We start from the raw sequence: 16,081 nt of genomic DNA on the forward strand, positions 1-16,081 counted from the left end.
CTGATATAAATATGACTTTCCTGCTCACTTTGGTTTCTGCTTGCATGGTATATCTTTTCCTATCCCTTCACTTTCAATCTATGTTTGTCTTTAACAGTGAGGTGCAGCTCAAGTAGACAGCATATAGTTGGGTCTTGTTTTCCTTTTAGCCATTCAGCCACTCTCTATCTTTTCATTTGAGAGTGGAATCCTTTTATGTTGAAGATTATTATTGATAGATAATATTTATTATTATTGATAGATAAAGATTGCCCTTTTGTTGATTGTTTTCTGGTTGTTTTATAGATTATTCTTTGTTATTTTCCTCCTCCTTTTTTGTTTACCACTGTGTTTTTGTGGTTTTCTGTATTGCTAAGCTTTGTTTCTTTTCTCTTTTCATTTGCATATCTGGTGTAATTTTTTTCTTTGTGGTTACCATTGGACGAACAGAGTTTTATAGATATATTTTAAGCTGATAGCAACTTAACTTTGGCCATATAGAAATACTCTAGACTTCCCCGTCATCCTCAAAATTTATATTTTTGTTGCCTTAAGTAATTTATTTATGTTCCTTAGCCACTAATTATAGCTGTTTTCTTTCTTTCTTTCTTTCTTTCTTTCTTTTTTTAGCATTTTGACTTTAAACTTTTATACTAGAGGGTTGAGATATTTACATGGCACCAGTACATCATGGGGTCATTCTGAGCTTGCAGGCTCAGCAGACAGGCATGGCTGTATTTTATAATTTACCTCTACGGGTACATTTTAAACTTTCATGTCTTTTCATGATAGTAATTATTGTTCTTTCATTTCCAGCTGTAGCACTCTCTTAAGCATCTCTTTTAAGTCCAGTTTAGTGGTGGTAAATTCCTTCAGCTTTTGCTTATCTCAGAAGTTCTTTATTTTCTGTTTCATTTCTGAAGGATACCTTTGCTGAATATAGTGTTCTTGGTTGATAGTTTTGTTTTGTTTTTTCTTTTCCTTTCACCACTTCAAGTATATCACCCCCTTCTCTCCTGGTCTGCAATGTTTCTGCTGAGAAATGTGGTGATAGTCTCATGAGAATCCCTTATACAGGGGGGCACTTTTCTCTTGCAGCTTTAAAAATTCTCTTTTTGTCTTTGAGTTTTGACAGTTTGCTTATAATATGCCTCAGAGAGGATCTTTTTGGGTGGAATCTAATGGAGACCTTTGAGCTTCCTGAATCTGGATGTTCATACCTTTCCTACTACTTGGGAAGTTGTCGGTTATAATTTTATTAAATAGGTTTCTGTACTCTGCTCCATGTCTTCTTCCCTTGGCACTTCTATAAGTGAAATTTATTCACTTAATAACATCCCGTAAGTCCTGTAGGCTTTCTTCATCCTTTAAAATTTTTCTTGTATTCCCTTCTGACTGAGATATTTCAAAACACTTGAAGTTTAGATACTCTTCTTCTTGATCTAGTCTTTTGCTGAAGCTCTCAATTATATTTTTCATTTCATTCATTGAATCTAGATTTCTGTTTCATTCATTGATCCTAGATTTCTGTTTGGTTCTTTTTAAAGGTATCTATCTCTTTATTGAATTTCTCAGTGATATCAGAATGGTTTTTGTGATTTTGTTCAATTGTTTGTGTTCTTTTGTATCTCACTGAGTTCCCTTAAGATTGTTATTTTAAATTCCTTTTCAGATATTTCAGGGATTTCCTTTTTTGTTGTTGTTGTTGAAATCTGCCACTGGAGGCTTTGTATTCCTTTTTGGGTATCATATTTCTTTGCTTTTTTATGGGGGTGTGTGTGTATGTGTGTGTGTGTGTGTGTATGTGTCCTTATGTTACTCTCTGTGCATCTAGCATAATAGTTATGTTTTCCAGTTTTATGGGGTAGCTTCCCTAGGGAGAGACTTTTTCCTTTAGGTGGGTCCTAGGGAGTCAGTTGGGTGTGGAGCATTGACTTTGTTCCTGGGTAGACTCAGAGGTACGGTCTCTATGCAGTTTCTTCGGTTATAATTCTTGTCAATGGTGTGTTGATTACCTCAGTGGTCTAGGCTTTGGGTGTTTTTAATGGTGGTGTGTTTTTGCTGAGAGTGGGGGTGCCAGGTTGGATGCTGGACTAATCATGTGCAGCGATAGAGAGCTGACAAGGTGTCTGGCAGGCTTTATAGGAAATTTCTGCCAGGCTAGCTTTCAGAGGCTGGGCATATTTGCTAGTGGGAATGGTGAAGCTGGCCAGCTCTGTGGAGGCTGGTCTAGGAAAGCAAGGTTGCCAGAGGATTTAACTGTCATTCTGTGCAAGAGCTTTTATGGGTGCAATGGCCCTGGGTGACTCCATGGAGGTCCAGTTGGGGACACAGCAGGACTGGCTGTCAGGTCACACACAGGTGCATGTAGGCATGGTAAGACTGGGTAGGCAGCAGCCTGTTCTAAGGGTAGGGACACAGCAGGACCAGCTGTCAGGCTGAGTCTGAGTGCTTGCAGGCTCAGCAGACAGGCGTGGCAGCCAACAGGATGTTTGGTAGCTTCCCTGCTGTGCAGGTTTGCCTTCCTCGCACCACCCCACCACAACCCCCTTGCTAAGGGGATGGTTGCTGTGTGAATTCAGACATTAAGTTCTCAGTCATTTTGTCTGGTCTAGGCTTCAGGCAGTTGGGGTTGTAGTGCTACAGGGACTTGTGTGAGAGTGGTGGAATGATGGCAAGGCCTCAGAGTTGGAGAGAGTCAGTTGCTACTGACTTCTAGGGCAAGATGCACTCTAGTAATAGGTCCAGTTTGAAGATGGCATTGAGCAGTAGCAGCTTTGGCCATGGGGGTGGGCCAAGGTGGGTTGTTACTATCAGGCAGTATAGCTGCCTGGACTCCTAGCTACTCTCCATACTAAACTGAGGATCTGTGAAGATCGAGGTGGTCTCTTGTAGCAAGGATTGCTGGCATTTGTGGTAGCAGTGGGGACTGCTGGTGTTCTCCAGCTTACTTTTTTTTCCCATAGGAAGAAGTTTCCCCTAATCCAAGCTGATCATGAAGGAAAAGAGAGTGTTGCAGAGGGAGGATGCCTCACTCTCCTCTCTACAGTGCCATCCTGGGTTTCAGTACTCCACAGAGCTTTTGCCATTCTCCTGGTACTCTTTACTTCTTTGGTCACTCTTAGTTGAAATATAGGTCCCTTTTTGTGGAGGGGAAAAACACTGGGTAACTCTAGTTGGCCATCTTCCTGACCACAAACTCAAGATATTGACTATTCCATCATTATAAGACTCACTTGTGATCTTGTATAGCTATCTTCACATCCTCCCTCCTGAATCTCTGACCCCTGGTAACCACTCACCTGTTCTTCCTCACTATAATTATGTTATTTCATGAGTGTTATATAAATGTAATCATGCACTATGTATTCTTTTGAGATGGAATTTTTTCACTCATAATTTTCTTGACTTTCATTCAAATTGCTGCATGTTCTCAATAGTTTCTTCCTTTTTGTTGTTCAATTGTTTTACATGGTATGTAAGTACCACAGTATATATAATCACTTATACATTGAAAGACACTGAATAGTTTCCATGTTTTGGATATTATGAATAAATCTCCTGTGAAGGTTCATATATAAGTTTCTGTGTAAAAATAAGTTTTGATTTTGCTGGGATATATACTAAAGAGTATAATTTCTGATTTGCATGGTAAATCTGTTTTTAGTTTTTAAAGGTAATTGCCAAACTGTTTTTCAGTGTGCTTTTACTATTTTACATTTCCACCAGCAATGTTTGAGTAATACAGTTTTTCCACATCTTGCCAGTATTTGGTATTATCACAATTTTTTATTTTAGTTATCCTGATAGGTGTGTAGTTTTAATTTGCATTTTAAATGGCTAATGATGTTGACCATCTTTTCATATGCTTATTTGTCATGTGTATATCCTCTTTGATGAAATTTTTCTGCATATCTTTTGCCCATTTTCTAATTGGATTGTTTCTTTACTACTGAATTTTGATAGTTATTTATATACAGTAGATATTAATCCTTTGTTAGATATGTGGTTTGGAAATATTATTTCTCAGTCTGTATCTCTTAGCAGGATCTTTTGTGGAGACAAATATTTTAACTTTGTTGAAGTCCAATTTATCAAGTTTTCATTTTATGGAATGTTGGTTTTCTTTTCACCAAAACAAATATAGAGCGTGAAAGGACTTTACAAAGATTCTCCAGAGCAGTGTTTTGTAAATTTTTGTTATTATTTTAAGTTTTTATTTTGAAATAATTATAGATTCACAAGTAGTTATAAGGGTAGTACACAGAGTTTCCATGGTTCACTCCAATGGTTATTTCTTGTATAACTTTAGTACAATATCATAACTAGAAAATTGACACTGATATAATGTGTGTGTAAAATTCTGTGTAAATTTATCATGTGTAGATTTACGTAACCACCTTGTTGAAGATACAGAACTATTTCATAACCACAAAGCTCTCCCTGTTGCTACCCCTTTATTGCCATACCCAACTCCTTACACGCCCCCATATCCCCAGTCCATAACCACTGGCAACCACTAATTTGTTCTCTGTTTCTACTATTTTGTCATCTCAAGAATGTGCTGTATACCCAGACTTCACCAATACACAATATATGCATGTAAGAAATCTGCACTTGCACTCCTAAACATATAACAGTAATTTTCTTTAAAAGAATGCACTAGAATTGGTATTATATAGTATATACAGTTTTTTACAATTAAAAATTGATATATAATAGTGGTGCCTTTTGGGGGCTACATATGATGGTTTGATACCTGTATAGAATGTATAACAATCACATCAAGGTAATTGGGATATTCAGTATATGACCTTTTGAAACTGGCTTTTTTTCTTTCACTCAGCATAATGCCATTAAGATTCATTCAAATTGTATGTATGAATAATTCTTTTTTATTGCTCAGTAGTATTTCATGGTATGTATATTCTATAGTTTGTTTAACTATCCCTTATAGGACATTTTGGCTGCTTCCAATTTATGGTTATTACAAATAAAGCTGCTGTGAACAATCACGTATGGGTTTGTGTGTGGACATAACGTTTTCATTCTGTGTGATAAATGCTTAGGTGGGTGATTGTTGGATAGTATAATAAGAGTTATGTTTATTTTTAAAAGAAACTACCCATTTATTTTTCATGGTAGCTATAGCACTTTAGATTCCCATCAGCAGTGTATGAGAGACCCACTTCCTATGTATCCTTGCAAGTATTTGCTGTTGTCATTTAAAAAAAAAAACAGCTTTATTGACATACAATTTATGCAGTATAAAATTCACCCTTTTCAAGTGTAAAATTCAGTGGTTTTTAGTACATTCACAGAGTTGTGCAAGCATTACTGCTATTTAATATTAGAACAGTTTCATCACTTTCTAAAAAATAAAAGTGACCTTTACCCATTAGCAGTCATTTTCCATCCCTTATCCCCCTCCTAGCCCAGGGCAACCACGAATCTGTCTGTTCCTATGGATGTTTCTATTCTGAATGTTTTATATGCATGAAATTATACAATACCGCCTTTTTGTCTGGCTTCTTTCACTTAGCATGACATTTTCAAAGTTCATCGATAGCATGTGTCAGTACTTCACTCCTCTTTAAGTTTGAATAACAATCTATTGTGTGTTTATACCACATTTTGTTTATCAGTTCATCTTATGATGGATACTTGGATTGTTTCCACTTTTGGTGATTATGAATAATATCAAACATTTTTGTACAAGTTTTATGAACATATGTGCACAAGGTTTTGTGCACATATGTTCTTTGTATATATACCTAGGAGTGGAATTGATGGGTCATATGGTACCTCTATGGTTAGCATTTTGAGGAACTCTTAAACTCTGCCAAAGTCCTGTGTTATTTCTGTATTTCTACCAGCAATGCATGAAGATTGCAGTTTCTCTGTGCCCTTGCCAACATTTGTTGTTGCCTGTTTTTAAAAAATTAAAGCTATCCTAGTGGATGTGAAGTAATATCTCATTGTGGTTTTGACTATCCTAATGACTAATGATGTCGAACAGTTTTTCATGTTCTTATTGCTCATTTGGGTATCTTCTCAGAGAAATGTCGATTTAAATCTTTTGCAAATTTAAAAAGTGGGCTGTATGTTTTTCTATTGTTGATTTGTGTTATGTATTCAGAATACAAGTTCCATATCAGACATGTTATTTGCAAATATTGTCTCCCATTCTATCAGTTCTTTTTTTTTTTTTTTCATTCTGATAGTGTACTTGGAAGTACTAAAGTTTTTAATTTTCATGAACTCCAGTTTGCCGATTCTTTTCTTGTTTTGCTGGTGCTTTTGGTACCATATCTAAGAAACCATTGCTTAATCCTATGTCATAAAGATTTATTCCTATGTTTTCTTCTAAGTATTTCAAAAGTTTTGCTGTTAAATTTTGAGTTAATTTTTAATGTATGGTGTGATGTAGGGGCCCAATTTCATTTTTGTAAAATGTGGATATCTGGTTGTTCCAGCACCATTTGTTGCAAAGACTATTCTTTCCTCATTGAATTTTCTTGGCAGTCTTGTATAAAAATCAATTGGTCATAGATACAGTGAGTTTGTTTTGGGTTCTCAATTCTATTTCATTGAGCTATATCTCCATCTGGTTGCTAGTACCACGCTGTCTTGATTTCTATAGCCTCGTAGTAAGTTTTGAAATTAGGAATTTTTGGTATTCCAATTTTGTTCATTTTTTTCTAAGATTATTTTGGTTATTCTGGGTCTTTGGCAGTTCCATATGAATATTAGGATCAACTTGTCAATTTTTGCAGGACAATAAAGCAATTGGATTTTGATAAAATTGCCTTAAATCTTTAGATAAATTAACAATATAAAGTTTTCTAATCCATAAATATTGGATAGCTTTCCATTTATACAAGCATTTTTTCATTTTTTTTCAATGATGCATTATAGTTTTCAGTGTACAAATCTTGTATTTCTTTTGTTAAATTTATTCTAAAGTATGTTACTGGTTTTGATGTTATTGTATATGAGATTTTTTAAAATTTAGTTTTTAATGGTGCATTGCTAGTGTATAGAAATACAATTGATTTATGAATATAGGTCTTGTACTTTGAACTTGTCTAATAGTTTTTGAATAGATTCGTTAGGATTTTCTATACAAGATTGTTAGAAATAAACTTTCAGTGCCGCAAAAGAAATAGCACTCAAATATAAATTTTCTCAGCAAAGCAATTTACTTCTTTAGAAAGGTGCATCTTGCGTATGGAGCAATGGCGAGAGCACACCTGAACAAGACAGGGGAAGGGGTTTTTATCCTTGTTGCAGGTAGCCCCTACTGCTGTGTGGTTCCCCTATTGGCTAGGGTTTGACTGCACAGGCTAAGTTAATTCCAGTGGGCCGTTTTAAAGACAGCAAGGGTATGGCAGGGTGAGCAGTTTTTGGCTTGACAGATAGCTATGAAACAGGTGACTAAAGGTGACTCAGGTCAGGGCAGGTGCCCAGGGGTGATGCCTGTAAGACAGCCAAGTCATGGCTGACACCAAGTGATTGGCTGAGCTGCAAGGGAATGGAGTTGCTGTTGACATTGGTAGGAGATGGATTGGGGAGCTTGGTTCCAGCTGACCAGCAGGTGACCAGGAGTGGCTCAGGATGGAGCAGGTTATTAGGGGTGACTCAGGATGAAGCAAGTAACTAGGCTGAGTCAGGAATCGAAATATGTGGGTTAGGAGGGGGATGCTCGAGGGGATGTGCCGTTTTGATGAGAGGAATGAGTGCAGGTAACCAAGGGAACAGATGTGAACTACTGATCAGAGCTGGTGGGAAGGCTGTTTGCTGAAACTAGGGGCAAGGAGATGAGGGAGTTAAATTTTAAAATGGAGAACCAAGAACGGGGAAACTGAGCATACTGACATACTGACTCATTGAAGAGGAATTTAGAACTCACTGGATTTAACAAGATTATGCTGATAACGTGGCATCTGAACAGAACATTTTAAGTGGGAGAAAGAAGAGAGTGAGAACAGAGACCTTGAGATGGGGCATGTGTAGTGGGTCTTCAAGGCACAGTGAGGAGGCTGGTGTGGATACAGGTGAAGGCTTTGGATTTTATGCTGGGGAAGATGGGAAGCTGTGAGGTGGTTGAGGGCAGAGTACGGGTATGGAATAATCCTCTTAGCCTTGGCCCTACCCTTTTCTAGCCACAATTGCTGAACCATTTCCACCCTGAATTTCACAAGTGCTTCATTGCAGGCTTGTGCCACTGGGCTGGTCTCTTGTCCTAGAAGCTCCTCTGAACCTGTAGTAAGAGACATCCTCTTAGACTCACACAGGTACAACAGGCTGTTGATGCAAGGAATAGATAGTGTTCCCCTTCTCTTCTCTTATGTGCATGTCTTTGTGACATATTAATAATGCTCATCAAGAGGTCCCTTGGTGACAAAGCATCGCTTGCTTAAGTAAAGCTTTCTTGTATTGACTCCACCTCTTTCCTGTTTTAATGCCTGCCCCTCACTCCTGGTCCCTGGGACCACAATATCAAATAAAATGTGCATACAGAAGCCTTTGTCACATGGGCCCTAGGCAGACATGAGGACTTTACCCTCAGGGACCCTAGGCAGACATGCACAGGCTTTAGGAGAATCTCTCTCACTGCTGGACAGATAATAGAGCGGGGATAGGGGTGAAGAGCAAGAAGGAAACAGGAAGAACAGTTAGCTCTGATTCAGTTCACCAGGGAGATCTGATAGCAGCTCAGACTAGAGAAGGCTGTGTGAGTGCAAAGTACGGTTGGATTGCAGACATTTTGGAGGTACAGCCAACAGAATTTGCTAATGGACTGGATGTGAAATGTCAGACAGCCGAGTCAAGGGTGAGTCCAAGTGACTGGCTGCGTTACGAGGGAACAGAGTTGCTGTGGACACTGGTAGGAGCTGGACTGGGGAGCTTGGTTCCAGACAATTAAGTTTGAGAATCCTATTAGGCATTCAAATGGACATTCCTTATGTAACAAATACAGAATTAGAAACCAAAAAGGGTGGAAAATCACCTATTCAAGGTCCTATCAGTAATAAATAAAAATAAAAGCAGAAGAAGGCAAAACAGCAACCCATATCTGTGTAACATCTATGATATTACTTACTTACATTAGCATATATCAGTATGTATCCTAAATGTCTCAATTCCTCTTTTACCTGACCACAGTGTGTTCCCTGAAATTTTTCTGGAAGAAAGGTCTTCTGGAGCAAGCCATGCTCTGGATTTGAAGTGGCCTTAGGACCAGGATGGCAGGGGAAAACAGGGCTGAAAAGTTCAAGTGGGTGGTGATCTCAGCTGTCATTTCATGTCCTCCTGAACATTGTTTGATGATATTACTTACTCCCCAAAACAGCTGAGAGGTAGTGGTTCAAAATCCTCATTGCTACTTGAGGGTAAAGAAGGGAGGCTCAGAAAGGCTGAGTGATGTGATTGAAGCTGTGTCATTAATAAAGTTGCTGCCTAAGTAAGGCTTTATATCCTGGTGTTCCCCAGTTCTGTTCATGCCACGGCCCCTCCAGCTTGCATGAATGTTCTGGGGAGCAGTAGCCACTTCCAAGGGCAGCTCTTCTCAGCCTGGCTGAGGATCTTTGGATCCTGGAGCCTCACTCTGGCTCCTCCGCATGCTCTCTGAGAAGGGCACGTGAGAGCCACTACAGAGTCCCAGGTTCGGAGCTGTGTTCCTGAGAGGGACACTGTCCACAGACATTTCTGAACTGGGATCCTTGTCTAATGTCTTGACAAAAACTTGCAACTGATATGGCAAAAGATTCCTTTATTGCTGTGGCATTAACTCAATGAGTGAGTTGTTCGCTGGCCCAAGGCTAAGTTTAGCTGTCAGGTGCATGAAAGCTGTGAAGAGAAGAAAATGCATTTTCCTCTCCAGGGAGAGGGGAAAATATGTTCTTCTCTTTCATCTGTGTCAAAGTTAACCTAACTTTGTCTGAGCTTAGAAAACTGAACTTAAACATTAATGAACATTCATTGTTTTTTTTTGTTTTTGATAAAATGATGCATTTTTGTTTTTTTCTTGAAAGTGTTAGAAGTCTTTGTTCTGTACCTTTATATTTGAATTTTCTGTCCTATGTGCATTACAAAATGTTTATATTATATGAATGAAAAGTTACAATCATACTTAGGTTTAATTCTAACAGTAAGGTACACATAGTGTTGGCAAATGGTCAACAACAGGTGTAAGAATGAATAGTTTTATTAGCCAGTAAGAACTGAGGCACTGAGATCATCCTAGAAAATATTCGAGAATGAGACTTGGCTTCACAGTTCAGGTAAAATTTTAAGGAGGCAATAGAGGCAACCATATGAAGTAAAACCATATGAACCATATGAAGTAAAAAAAAAATGGAGGAGAAAAGTCATTTTAAACATTTTCCTATTCAAAGTATTAGGAACTACTTAGCACCTGATACCTTCACCTAACACAGGAGATAAATGCCAGGCTTTTTTCAGTTTATCTTTTTATGTTCAGTGAAGACGCACAGCTTTGCACAGAAAGCCTTGAGGGTTTCATAAACAGCTAAACAGCTCATCATCAAGGGAACTATGTGACCAGGTTCCAACACCAGTATCTTTCATGATGTGGGGGTTGGCTTTTTGCCTTGTTCGTAAAAGCAGATGATCAGTAGTTATTGCTGACAGAACTCATGGAGAGGTAGAAACACACATGGATAGTTGGGTAAATGTCTTAGAACAATACAAGCTTCTGGTATGAATATCAACATTGTCCATTGGCAAGGGTGAGGTGGAAGCCATGCTAGTCTGGTAAGCAGTGCCTGGTCTGGGCTTGCATTGGCCAGCCAGACCATTTTCTTCTCCCTCATCCACGTTCCTCATTGTCCATGTTATCCCTTTATTTAGAAGTCTTGCTAGGCATTTTCTTATAAAAAGTTAGATACATATTATAACTAGGTGTTGCTGACTTTGATCAATGTTTATAGTTTTCTATTTTGTAGCCCGTCACCCTTCCTACCTCAGCACCATGCCATAAAAAGGGAGAAATATTGCTTACGTGGAGGACTTAACATATGTTGAATTAGCACCTCTGTGGCTGATCTTCCTCTGCCTATTCTTTATACACTGATTCTTTCTAAGACTCCATCACTGACTGACTTCTTACATTACACTCTTCCCTGCATGCTGACATCTACTCTTGTACTTTCTGTTAATGACTTCCAATTTTCTAATCATTGAACACACACTTATTAAAAATCCTCTAAGAGGCTAGGTGCTGAGATCTCAAAGGTGAGAAAGACAGCGTCTCTCTAGCTGCCAGTGTTCCCACTAGACATCATATCTCCTTGGGTGTTCAATGGGTGTGCGAGAGTCAGCTTGTCCAAAACAAGCTCATCATCCTCTGAAAATCTTTTCCTCCACTATCCACCAGTTAGCCATCTAGAGGAAATCCTTCATTTGTCCCCGCAAAGCCCCATAACCAATTTGACATTTTTTTCTAAAAATCTCTTGGAAGCACACAGCAATAATTATGACTTTGGAGTAAGAATTGCCTGAGTTTGAATCCTGGTTCTACAAGTTTAATCTCTGTCTGACTCTGTGTAAGTTTCCTCATCTCAAGATGGGAATAGTAATGGCACCTGCCGCAAAGTGACTGTTGTGAAGTTTAGAAGACTTAACCCATATAGAGGTCTTAGAACAGTGCCCCGTACACAGAAAACACTCAGTAATAACTATAAACATGATTATACTTACGTATTTTTTGTAAATTATAATAATTTTGCAATAATACATACAATTACAAATGTATATATTCATTATATAGGTATACTGTATATTTATACATTGGGTGTATAAATGGAATATTGACATTCATACCATAATTTTGTTTATAATATATGGAATTATAAACACGATCATAAGAATTATTTTTATGCATCATCGCTAGTCACCACCACTGCCTTAGTTTGGGCTGTCCTCATGTCTCTCCTGGATTATTGCAGTCACCTCCTGAATGTTTTCCCTGTCACCAGGCTTCCTGCTTCCTATCTATGTCTCGTACTACCATCAGAATTTTTTTTTTTCAAATCAAAATTTAACCATTTTACTTCTCTACTTACATCTTTAGGATATTCAGAATAAAGCCTAAAGTTTTTGTTGTGATCTAAGAGACTCTTGGGCTCTGCCTTTTACTCACTTCTCCATTTTTGCTTGCTACTTCCTGTGCTCAGCTGTAACTGTTTTACATATTCCCTGCTCTCCTCCGCTACCCCCAGCCCACCTGGTAACCTTCAACTTCTTCCAGACTCTTCTCAGGTGTTACATTTTCTAAAGTCTTTTCATGACCCTCTGGGTTGGGGCTAGAAATGTTTCTGACCTGTCTGTGCTTGGGGCTCACCTCTGTCAAAAGTCTCATCATATACTATGGAGAGTTTGTCCCAGAATCTATTTTAATGATAAGTGGGAATATGTTTAATACTGTGACTTGTCAATCATATTACCCTTGACTTTAATGAAGTGCCCGTTATTTTTTTAATGGAGGATTTGTCATGGGTCTGTTTGTCCGTGAGACTGTTAATGCCTCAAGAGGAGAGACCACTGTCATTGTGTCCTAGCATCTAATGCAATGACTGGCATGTAGTGGGAACTCAATACCAGCTTGCCAAATGGCCCATCACCCAGTATGCCATTGGGAGACTGCAGTGTGGGGGTCATGGGTCCCCTGAGATTGCACCACAGGATCCTGTTGCCTACTTTGTCCCTTTCACAACTAACCTGCCTGTCTTTTCAGATCCACAGGGGCAGAAAGTGGCAGAAGAGCTCTAGAAGAGCTCTTGGGAGAGTTTGGGACGTACGCAGTGGATAGTCTTAGCAATAACGAAGACAGAGATTTCCCTACTGAGCCCTTCCCAGGTTCCAGGTATGGTGCTTTATGTACATTCTCATGTATGTTGGCAGTAACTCTATGATGTGCGTACTATTGTTATGCCCATTGTACATTTGAGGGAACAGAGGACTAAAATCACACTCTTCCTGGTTGGCAGAATTGGAGTTTGGATGCAGGGTTTGCCTGCAGAAAAGCTTATGCTCTTTATCCAAACTCTGTGCAAGAGTCCACCCCTGACTCCCCCAACGCCTGTCTGCCCTCCAGGGGCACCTCCAGCCTGTCTAAGAGAAGACTGTGTAGGAGGCTTAGAGAGGCCCCCACACGGGTGTCTGGTGCTCAGCAGAGTGCCAATTTGGAATGGGGTGCATGTTGGAAATGCCATGTAACTTACTAAACAGTGCTTCTGTCTTGTTAAGTGACCTGTGCAAAAAACATAGATGCCCCCATTACTAGAGCTGTGGAATGATGGAGCCAAGGTCGGGAGGTTGAGACTGGCTGAAATGTGGGTGGAAGTGAGCAGGGTGGACATGAGCTGTGGAGGGTCTGACCGGTGGTGCTGTGATACTGTGAGTGAGTGATCTGTGTCCTTGCTGCCCTCTCTCCCCCTCCTTCTTTTCTTCCTCCATTCAGGTGGGGGCCTGGCCCTGTGCTCATTAACTTAGGGGGGCATGGGGCAAGGCAGAAAGCAGAAATCTTGCTTTTGTTTTCAAAGCCTAAGACATGAAGTGGGGAGAGGTTCAGGGCATGAATCATGTATCCTGGTCAGAAACATGAAGGGAAAAGGATTTCTTCCCTCCAGAAGACAGTCCTACCTGCCTGCAGAGGAAGAGAGTAGGGAGATCTGAATCCTTTAGGAAGAGGGCCCTGTGCCTCTCTTTCTGGCAAGGTGCTGAGAGAGGGATGCCTACATGGTTGATCAGGTAGACCTAGCAAAAGATTCCAGGTCTCAGGAGGAGCCCAGCCTGACCTTAGCTTCACAGGGACACAGCCACTACCAGAATTATGACATCAAAGTAGGTAGAAAAGGAGGAAGAGATACCCCAACTTCTCTTTCCACCCTCCATCTCTTTCTGATAGGTCCCATTGAGCAAACTCAACTAGAAGCCAGACTGCAGGGAGGATACTGGATGAAACAGCACTATAAACTGGGTGGAACTGCTATGACTTATAGAACCTAGCCTCTCCAAACGTGGAACAGAGCAGAGAATGGATTTGAAGGGGGCGGGGGTACAAATGGAGAGAAGTTATAAATCTAGATCTCCTCATGTCCTGTTTAATAGTCCTTCCCTACATCATTTCGTCTTAGACTCTGGAAATTGGGTAAGCAGGCATTGAAGCCCTCCCTCTTAGGAGTAGAGAGTTTCTAGTCTTCCTTCCTGGCATGGGGATTCTTTCCTACTCACCAATGGCTGCATCCTTTGTTAAGAGCCAAGGTTTTAAAAGCCATACATTTAAATTTCATTTCCTTGAGTACTGTAAATTTTCTTTGGAGGCTAAAGGCTATTAATATCCTTCTTAGTTTTTTTTTTCTTCATCTCACTAACATGTAGTCAAAGAAGAATTACTTAGAGATTCCTTGGGAATATCTTGATTAGAATTTGAACTTCCCTATTTGATAGAAACTTAATAATTTTATGGCACAGAGCCTCCTGAGCTCTGGTCTTTCCTGCTTATGGAATTTTGCTTCCAATTCCTGAACTTCCTAATAGTGCAAATTATAGAAAGCACAGAAGCTGGAGGGAAAATGGTGTTGAGGGAAATGTTCTTACTTTAAAATTTTACTTTTGAAAAATGTACCTGTTTTTTTTTTGAAAAGATAATGCATGTGATTTACTTAAATGATATATTTACATATTGTTCAAGAACTTGGTTTTTTCAATTTAATGCTTTTTTGGGATTTATTCTTATTGATTGATAAATGCAAATCAATTTATTCATTTTAACTGCTATAGAGTATTCCAGGGAATGAATTAAACAGTCTATACCAACATGGTTTTATGATAGATAAATTAAGTTTTGCTAGCTTTTCACAACAATAAGCAATGCTGCAGTGATCACCTGCCTCCTGGAGTAGGTCTGGGAAGTTCAGTGGATGATGAGTTAGAATGGGCAGCTGGGAACATTTTTCAGTATAGTGGGCAGCTAGATTTGCCTTTGCTTTTTAATGTTTGGTTCAGTTCTTTCATCTTTCCCTTATGGTACTATGTCTACTGCTGTTTGCAAACTTAGTAACATTATTAAGCACCTGCTGTGTATGGGGCACCATCCTAGGAAGAGGGAAAAACTGAGGTGAGTAAAGGAAACATAGGCCTTGCTCTTAATGAGTGGACATTGTTGAAGGGAATAGGAACACGAAATCAATGGAATACAGCATATGTTTTGATTCTGTCTGCTGTACGTATGACTGTGGAAGCAAGGAAGATAATGTGACTAACTGCTGGGGAAAATCTGGGAAAGCCCCAGAAGTAACCACCAGGCCTGGGACATGGAAGCTTATGGTAAGGAGGTCAGTATGGCAGAGATACTGCAGGCAGCGACAACGGCACGGATAATCATGGGTACATGAAAATGCAAGACATACCAGGAAGGTAAATCCAGGGAACAGAAATCAAATAAAAAGAATCTTAGGAATGCTGTGATTTTGTAGCCAATCAGCCTTTCCTGTGGTCTAGGTTGCCACCAACTAAAACTCAGTATCAGAGATGTGCCAGTTCATTCTTAGACACATTTGTTCCATAAAAGGATCATATGCATAGCGACTCCCAAATGCTGAAGGAACTGAGAAATCAAAGGATGAGACAGACAAATCCAGTTTGTCACTGAAGGGTCGCTTATTTGGGGAGCTGATGGATGGAAGTTCATGAGCAGCAAGACAAGTAGACCCTGGTGCCGTAACTCCCCAGACCTAGGGCTTATATGCTATAGGGAAAGGTGGATGTGCTCTACCAGGGACAATTAAAGGCAACGCTTCGGAACAGGCAAGAACGCTGTGTGCCTCATAGACTATGATTCATGCCATACATCAAGGTTCACATGTTCTTATACTAAGGACAGTGAATAAAGCAGGCATCAGGAGGCATTCATGGGAATGGGGCCGAAAAGCCAAAGTAATGAATCAGCATCCAAGATGGAGTCAGTTTTGTTTCCATATCATCTTGTACCATGCCATTGTTTTAAAAATTTTCTTACTGAGGTCTGATTTGTTGCTATCTGTGGTTTATGTATATCCATTAGGTTTCTATCATA

The 16,081-nt window shown here is 39.5% G+C and overlaps 1 protein-coding gene across 1 annotated transcript in view; it reads left to right on the forward strand.

The window, feature by feature from the left end:
- STK31 (serine/threonine kinase 31) overlaps positions 1 to 16,081 on the forward strand; it is a 492,334-nt gene that overhangs the window by 368,064 nt on the left and 108,189 nt on the right. The window contains exon 19 of the transcript XR_012512174.1: positions 12,740 to 12,868. The gene's annotated coding sequence lies outside the window, so the exon portion shown is untranslated. The remainder of the gene's footprint in view (positions 1 to 12,739; positions 12,869 to 16,081) is intronic.

Source organism: Saimiri boliviensis, chromosome 10 (genome assembly GCF_048565385.1).
Source record: "Saimiri boliviensis isolate mSaiBol1 chromosome 10, mSaiBol1.pri, whole genome shotgun sequence".
Classification (NCBI taxonomy): Eukaryota; Metazoa; Chordata; class Mammalia; order Primates; family Cebidae; genus Saimiri; species Saimiri boliviensis.